Genomic DNA, 9,218 nt, shown 5'->3' on the forward strand with positions numbered 1-9,218 from the left:
TGTGTGTGTGTGTGTGTGTGTGTGTGTGTGTGCGCGCGCGTGCGTGCGTGTGTGTGTGTGTGTGTGTGTGTGTGTGCGTGCGCGTGCGTGCGCGTGCGTGCGCGTGCGTGCGTGTGTGTGTGCGCGTGCGTGTGTGTGTGCGTGTTGCGTGTGTGTGTGTGCGCGCGTGCGTTCGTGCGTGCACGAGTCAATTGTCCCGTATGATCACATAAATACGTGCGCAAGTTCATACTTACGCCTAAATTTTTTGTGTTAATGGATAGGCAGTCTACTGAAGAACTCAAACGCATATCCCGAGAGCCTGCAAGAAGGCTCGGTGCACTTCAATGGCAACATGTCTAGCTACAGCTTCAATTTATATACTTGACAGAAAGAAACGAACAGGCACAAAAATAGTTACACTTTCCTTATCAGAACAACGCAATCAGTGACCATGGTGGCCGTGGTGTGAGTGTGAATCACGGCTGCCATAGAAACCGCTTTCATTATTTTTATAAGACAAATCGTGAGGTCCCTCCAAGCGGCAGCGTTGCCTGAGGGAGTGATGTGATCGGGGTAGCGTTGAACGAATATTACTCCACTCTGTTCCGGCCGAGTACCCCGCCAGATTCCGTACCACCCGAAGCCCTAGGCGCTGTGTCTCGTCCCTTCTCTCCCTGTGGCGTCCTGCCACTGCGCTCCCGCACTACCAATCATATCTGATCAACGTGCCTATCAGTTCATGTTGTTAATGAACTACCGGAGGTTCCTCAAGAGATTATGGTGGCAACCAAGTTCTCAATAACTGCAGACAAAATAAAACACATCATAGCAAAGCTCCCTAACAATAAATCACTCAGCCCAGACGATACAACTGCCCAATTGTATCAATGCTTTACAAAAGAACTTTACCAAATCGTCGCCGAAGTTTTTCAGGGTGTGAGAAAACGAAAACTTCCGTCCTCATCCATGCGTCGCGGGAATATAGTTCTGATTTCTAACAAGGCAGAACAGCGCAAACTACACAAGGGCAAGGAAGTAGACGAGACACACACAGCGCTCACTTACAACTGAAGGTTTATTTTTCCAGACACTTCGGTAAATATACAGCAGCATCAGTTGTAAACGTTCAGTTTTAAGTCAGCGCTGTATGTGTCTCGTATACTTTCTGAGTTGAGTTGAAACTGGCAAAATTCTATGGTGCCTGGCTGGGAGGATGGAGCGAGAAGTTCCGTCAACTCTTCGGACTAGAGTGGAGGGATAGCACTGAAAGGTACCTGGGCGTCAATCTCGACAATGGAGCAGCGATCAGGAACATTCGCCAGCCTGAAGTACCTGCCGCTGAAAGAAAGCTTGAACCTTGCCGACCGAGTCACACTGCCATGTTCAAGAGAGTCTATGTCTGTAATACGGCTGTTAACCCGGTGGTTTTGTACCTAGCCAGGGTGGCCACTATCGACAAGAGCTCCGTGGTTAAGCTTATGGCAAGTTTTCATATGGCGAGCAAAGGCTAAGCCCACGTGGCGGACTACCTTCTTTTGGAGTACTGAGGCAGGTGGACTGGGCCTCCTGAACATCGAACTTAAGGTTAACAGCTGGCCCCGTGGCCAGCCACAACACAGCCAATGTCCTGCGTCCTCACAGCCACGGCATTTTACAAATAAATTTCAGAGGTGCCGGCGCAGCTGCAAGCGCTTTTTTTCTTGGGAATATCTGCTCTCAGTGAAAGCCGATAAACTAGACTGAAACTTATTGACGCAGATTCTTCAGGCGACAATATAATGACCACCCTGAACAAGGGTAGGCAAGAGCGATGTCTTGGGGCGCGTCAGGAGGGTCCCTGTGCCAAAGGGCTTCAAGGATTGCTTCTTTTGCTTCCACACCTGTGTTCTGCCCGTGAAAGTGCGTCAGGGAAACCGGGGTATGCTTCCTACTAAGGACCGCAAACTGCAATCGGCGACCAGCGCAAGGCGACCACGGCGCGAGTGCAAGCAGTAGGCAAAAGGGGGCCACAAATGGGCTGTACCGCGCAAAGAGGATTAAGACGACGAAACGAATCACTGACCCTTCATCGCAACGATGGCAGGCAGGGGAAGCCCAACACTTCAATGAGTGGTTAAAGGCGCTCACCTTCTAGTACGAAATGCGCAGTTTTTTCGGCTTGCCCTGGGGCAGGGGTTCTCAAACTGGGTTCCGCGGAACACAGGGGTTCCGCGGGCTGTCTTCTTGTGTTCCGCGAGAACCCTCACCGGCCCTGGCCCAGCAGCTGACAGGAGACTGGCTCTGAGTGCTACTGAGCCACGCGTTGACTTGCTCTTAAAAGGGAAGCAGTATCACCCATCACATTAGTATTGGTATTAATCTGTGCAATAAACATTTAACTTTTGCAACTCTCTCTTTGCAAAAATGCACTCGACAACATTGCTGGTAAGTGAAAGCAGAGGGGGGGGGGGGGGGTTCCCTGGAACTTATTGAAGGCTTTTGGGGTTCCTCCAAGCAAAAAAGTTTGAGAACCCCTACCCTGGGGTATCAGCTGACAGATTTTCCGTGCCTCGACGTCCCTGTAAAAGCTCCAGTACTCGTAAGCTGTGCTGGTGCTCAGACTGCATGCCCTTTGGGGGGCGCATGTAGATATCACTATGCGTAAACAGCAGGGCTACTTGGTGCTTTGAAACACTAGTTCTTATCTTTCCGGGGCACATAGAACCTACGGACAGAGGGAGAGTAGACACACGCTGGAAAGATCAGACATAGGGTGGCGTGCAGATGCGGTGGAGTGCTCTCGCAGCCCACAAACAGCGGGGTGGGACTTTGAGGATAAGACGCAGTGGACGGGGAGTGCGCTGGAGGCGACTGGCTCTGGTCTGCCAGCGAGAGGAGCTGCGGCGGGGTGCAGCGCTGCCAGCCTCTTCAAGAGGCGATAGTACAGACGGTTATGATGCCGCTGAAGTTGGCACCGTGGGCCGCATCCCTGCCCATAGCAACTGCTTACCTCCAACTGGTCCTTTGCCCCTTTACTTTGTTGCGCTGTTCCCAGGCCAGAGTGTACACTTTCTCTGCTCCTTTTACCCGTACTCCAGTTCTATATTTCTTTAGCACGTTCATTTCCCTTTCTGTCTCTCCCTGGTTATCCCAGGTGATGTTAACATGGTGTTCACTCCGTGCTCTCTGCTCAGTGGAGTGGCACCCGTGTACGTAGGTATGCAAATAAAGTTGTTATCTGACCGAGGAAAAAAAGGCGGCCCTGATGTACTTCACCTTTTATTTATTGTGGATAGTGTATAGACCTGTAGGATGGTGGTTGAAATTCTGGCGGGAGATTTTTTTTTACTTTTTTTACTTTTTACCGTCCTAAATTGTATGAGAGCTATCAAATAGTTGAAATTTCTCTTCTTCTCCAATAATCACGTATATATGAGACACTTATGACACATACATTGCAATATAACATAGGATGGTTCACATAACTAGAACCAAGGATTAAGAAAAAGTGGCGCACTGGAGATGGACGAAGCCAACGACGTACTGTTTTCCGTTATGTGCCGCTACTCACAGTATTGGTTAAATTCTGGTTAGTTAGTTAAACAGCGTAGATTATTTTCCCCCCCAATTTAACTCACTTTAGGGCCACGCGTGTTTCGTTAGGTTGTAGAGGCTGTTACCAAAAAACCTATCCAGCTATGTGTAGCAACGTATCTTCTACGCGGTCCTTTTTTTACAGCATTTAAAGATAGCGTGCCAAACATGAAAAAAAAAAAAACTTGTGATGGCGTTCTTGCGTTACATTATTGTATAGCACTGCCAAGCGCGGCCTGAGTGCACGCTCACCGTGTCGAAGTGAGCGGCCGACGCCGCTCTCAACACTGTCTCGGAAGTGCGTTGGTACATTCTTCCTGAACGTGGAAAGCGTGCGCAGTGATCTGCGATCAATGATAAGCGAGCCATCGACAGCCAATTCAAAACGAGCTTGTAATGAGTCATCGCATAGGCAAAACAAAAAAGGAAGAGAAAGCAGTGAAGTCGTCGTATTTCAGGGTAGCCGCCGTTTATTATATCACTTTGTGGCCCGTCCAGCTGAGCGGCGGCAACTCACCTGGGCACGGTCAGCGCGCACGATTAGTTCAAGGTTTTGAGCGCTGGAGGGAGGCAGCGCGTGAGCGTAGTTGTTTCGCAGGCTTCGTTTAAAATGCGGAAAAAGGAAACATGTAGACGCTACGTTGCTGAAAAAAAAATGGATCGGTTCTTTCATGCCCCCTCTACAACTTGACGAAATGCGTGTGACCGCAAAGCGAATATTAAAAAAATTTGCACACAGGTCTGACCACGTACAAAGAGTACCCTTGGGCCGCCTGGGCGTGTGGCGAATCAGCTTTTCTTATTTTCAAACTTCGCATTTATATTGAAGACCTGCACACATTGTCAAGAGGACTCGATGTTGAACTTCTTACGCTGTTCGCATCTGAGGGTGCAGGGAAACAATTATTCCGATACAGATCGGCACAAGCTTGCTCCTATCCACGAGGTCATTGAACTCCCAAAAGAATTTTGCAAGAAGTTAAAAGGTGGGGTGAGACTTTGTTTTATCAAAAAACTCCATTTCGAGATTTTGCCGTCGTCCGATAGAGAATTCCTTTATCTTTCAGAAAATATATTATACTTGGGTATTAGTGATTTCAGAATATTTTTTGTCCTTTTTCTTCTCCACGTCGACCGGAAAAGTGGGTGCACGTCGATGTGGTCTGTTCGTTTCGGATACTTACAAAAATTGAATGCTCTGAAGCTTTTAATTAAACTCAGGCTTTGGTTTCCGAAAGCTTTTGAATTTGGCCTTCTTCATAGTACACTTTTTCACACACAAGGGCTTCTCCTGTAGCTCTTCTGTCCAGGAAAGTTTTGATGAATAAAACGGTCTTCAGAGACTTTACTGGCGTTTTTCTCAAACAACATTTTTAGAAATTTGTGTACTTGTGTAATTTGTACTTGTGTAGATTTGTGTAAGTCAAAAGCAAGCCAGAATTTTCAGAGATGTTACTTAATGAATTTTAAATAACTGGAGCTAGAATGATTAGCCTAAGTACATTTGTATTTTTATGACTAAAAAGACATTCATAACATGCAACTATATTGCATTGACAAAGATAAAAAAAAACATAATTCTAGTTTTTGTTGCAAGCGCATAACATAAGTTCTTGTGTAAAGCATTTGTTGCTACTTTCATGCATAATTGCAACACTGAGTGGATAGCAGATTTTCATAAAAAAAAGTACATTAGTGGGAAAAAAAATAACTACTTTTGAGCTGCAATCTAACCTGCTTCTACAAGAATCCTTGCATATTTTATACACATCGCTTTTAACTATAGCTGCTGTACAGCCAACTTTTGAAACTCATTTTCAAAGCCTCGCACCACATTAATGGGCTGCATACTATAGCGAAGGGTTTTAAGAGGCGAGCAATGCACTCCCAGCCAAGCTAGCCAGACTGCACAGCTCATGGATACAGGCGCCAAGCTCGCACGAAAGATGAGTCGCCAGAATTTCTGCGAACGGCTAGCAACGCGCGTAAAACCATCTAGGGGAGCAAGGCACGGGCAACATGCATGAGCGAGAAAGGGGGGTGATATGCGTCACGGCGCCATCGCAGCGTTGGTTGCGTCGCGTCGTTGGGTTGGACGGGGAAATTCCAACCGCACCTAGGGAACAACGAATCATGCCGGAGTACCGCTGTGTCTCGCCGCGCTGGTGCGCTGTTATTCGCCGTTTGTTCCTCTCAAATCATCGTCCTTCGAGACTGTGCTTGTCGCAGTCGGTGAACGAGTGTCCCGCGCATCATCTGATGCAACATTTTTTTGTTCTTTCTGAGCAGACCTTCTCACTACGAGCGAACGAAGCGATCTGGCGTTAGGCCTATTTCAGGCCGAGTGAAAGCGGTGGAGTGTGTGTGTGTGTGCGGTGCCGCTGAGTGAGTGGGGGATCAACTCGAAGAAACGAAGCGGAAAGTGTGCCCCGGTGCGTTACCTGCATCTCCGGTGAGGACGCAAGAGCTGCCCCCTCCAGGCAAGTAAATTCAATGCGATGCAAGAACTTTTCAAGTAATCTCGGCCCACTAGAGAAAGTGGACCGTATGCAGGTCAGTCCTCGCGCATTCACAGAATGTGGATGGTAGTTTCCGCCGGCCTGTGCTCGGCGGCCCAGTGTTTCGAATTATTCTGTGGGTGCCTGTACACCTTCATTCAGAAGTAGGTATACAGGCGTCAGCAAAAGCGGAGCGACCACGGGCACAGTGACAGGACTGCTTGGCAGTGCTTATGACGGCACGCCAGTTGTACAGATATGCGCAGGTAATATGCAGTTCACCGGCCTGTTTACTGACGCATTTCCGTAGCACATGGCGTTTTGTAGAGAAAGACGCATGAGGCCGCTCTTCGTTGTCTGTTCGATCGAGTTAACCCGCGCGACCCGCTTTATCGAGGAATCTCGATTGCAAGGCACTCGCGGCACATCCTTGCGCGTTCTGCATGCTGTCTATAGCAACTTGCGACTTCCACACGACGGTGGTTGTTTCCGCATAGCCTAGATGCACAGTGAAGTCTGCATTAGCTATTCTCGCTGATTGTGTAGTTCGCCTATTGCATGCATGTACTACAGTCGTGGACAAAATTTTGCGAGATGCTGGAGCAGCGTTTTGAAGCTGCCTCTGCGCCACTAGGTGGCATAGTGGCCGCGTCAAGGCTGCGATGGACGATGACTGCGCGCATGCGAGTCCTATATTCGCCCGCTTACCTGTCTGACAGCCGCCATGTGGCCGCCGTACTCGGCGCGCGACCCGGCGACTGCAATGACGTCCGCGTTCACGGCGCCCGTTGCATTTATGCTCTTTTTTTAAGGAGCGAAATAGAGTGCTCTCTTTCATTGTCTTACTCTAATCATTTGTAACTTCTTGCCTGGGAATGAGGCCGGGTTTTTGTAAACGGTCCGCTGTATCAAAACCGCTTCTCGAGTAAGGGATTCAATCCGTGCCTCTCAACGGCGAACTTTACCGTGCAGCGTAACCACATCGTAACTGTCGTGCCGCCGGAAAGTGTAAAGAATCGACAGAATTCTTAGGCAACAAATTTATTGCCACAAAAGAAAAAAGTAGACAAACAAAAACGCAGCCCTGGCGTCCATCGCAGAAACCACTTTCGCCGTCAGCAGCAATCACGCTTGCGAAACGCCGCAGCGAGTCACATTTTCACAAAAGGACAGACCATCTGTAAAGCACGAAGCCTTTCCTACTGTCTCAATGGCCGCCTATAAGCTATCCGCGTTGGCCTTCTCAAAGTGCGACATCAGTCGGTCAGCTTTTATCAAGCCCACACATTTTCTACGGTGCCCGTCTGCCCCTTCGCTGAGCGTGCTAGCCGCCGCACGACGCGACATCCAGGCACAGCGCTCACTCTCCGCGAATTGTGCGCAGGACTTCTGTCCCGCTGAAATGGGCAGCGTTTATCCCAGAATGGTCCTCCAAGGACGTAGGGCACGAGACATCCTCAATATTGTCCACGCAACACTCCGAGGCAAACGGTCCGTCCACTGTAACCAGAGGTCTGAGCCGTCTCCTTGACATGCGGACCAGACAGCCGCACAGCAGCGACCATTGGCAATCACGCTTTGCATGTGTCCGCTCAGCACTTGCTTCCACTACTGATCTGTCAATTTTTGAGCAGCCCATTCAGGCCGAAATATTCGATACAGAATTTATAGAGGTAGATGACCGGGCACTTTGCAGTTTTCCGTCGCCGACGTGATTATGCTCACACGTGCTCAAACTAATCTGTTCGTAGAAAAGTTAGAGAGCGCTCGTGTCCTGTCTTCACCTTACCTGTGTCTTGTTTTTCGCGCTACGTTTTTCGAAGATGCAATTCCTCCGACTAGCCCAGTTTAGCTTACTTGACCAGTTTTAAACGGCATCTAATATTTCTGCCTTGTCATCGATGTACCTCAATTTATGAATGATTAGTGATATCCAGCAAAACCTATATATATAATCTAATCCAGAATTTTTTTCCCCTTGCAAAGATGCCTCCGATGGTGCCGGTCGAGAAACGGCGACTGATCGCTCGATTGTTCGTAGAAGGGAATCCCCAGAGCGAAATAGCCCGTCAGACTGGTCGGTCCAAATCCGCCGTAGCCCGTGCCATTTGTATTTTTTTGGAATTAAGGAAGCCTTGCCGACGCCAAGCGCCCAGGTCGTCCTAGGGCCACACGATAGGATGATGACTTCCTGTTCATAGCCGCGGCTGTGGCGGACCCGTTCATGAGTGCCAAAAAAATCCGCTAGGAGCTTGCATTGAGGGTATTTTCGAAGACCATCAGATGACGGGGGAAAGATAATGGCCTGAGATTTTGCGGGTCGCCAGAAGCCTGATTTACGGAGAAACAGCGCCGTGAACGTCTCGAATTTGCTAAAGCTTTCCAAGACTGGACCGCCGACGATTGGGCCGAAGTCATGTTCGAGGACGAGTCCACATTTTTTATCCGTTGGTGTCGGAAGTTCTGAGTTTGGCGACCAGAAAATTTTTTTTCGTTGTAATGTAATATAGATCGTTTAGGTGTGATTGAGTTTTTGGTGCTTAACGTCCCGAAGCGCCTCAGGCTATGAGGGACGCCGTAGTGGGGAGCTCCCGAAAAATTTGGAGCACCTGGGGATCTTTAATGTACATCGCACGGCACACGGGACTCTTGTACCAGTCCGCCTCCATCGAAATTCTGCAGCCGCGGCCGGAATGGAGCGCGCTGATCTTTTTGTACGAATATGAGCAGGGGTCCAGTTAGCAGAGGAAGTTATCCTCCCGGCCCCAAAGGGTAAATATTACATAGGAAGTCATAGTGGCTACCACTTATTTTGCATGCCATATTGAAGACATGGTTGTAGAACCACCCCCTGCAAGAGTGACTTGAATCTGCTCAGCCTGCCTAGGGGTGAAGCTACAAGTTCTTTAAAATTAACTGCTCTGTATAACTATGGTTTCTTAAAGGCATGGTTAATACAATTCAGAGCCGTTTAACACTAGGGCTAAAGTACTCTTCACTGAAAACATCTTTTGATCCTAAAGCAATTGTCGCAGGTGTGTTTAACTATGGCGCGGAGCTATTTTGTTCACCTGCTCAGGCATGTCGCACCATACATGCAAAGTGTGTTTCCCAGCGGTCGCTGCTCTGTGGCTGTCTGGGGCGTCATGACAACGAATGGCCCTG

This window comes from Amblyomma mixtum, chromosome 3, assembly GCF_055824585.1.
Source record: "Amblyomma mixtum isolate Tamu chromosome 3, ASM5582458v1, whole genome shotgun sequence".
Lineage (NCBI taxonomy): Eukaryota > Metazoa > Arthropoda > Arachnida > Ixodida > Ixodidae > Amblyomma > Amblyomma mixtum.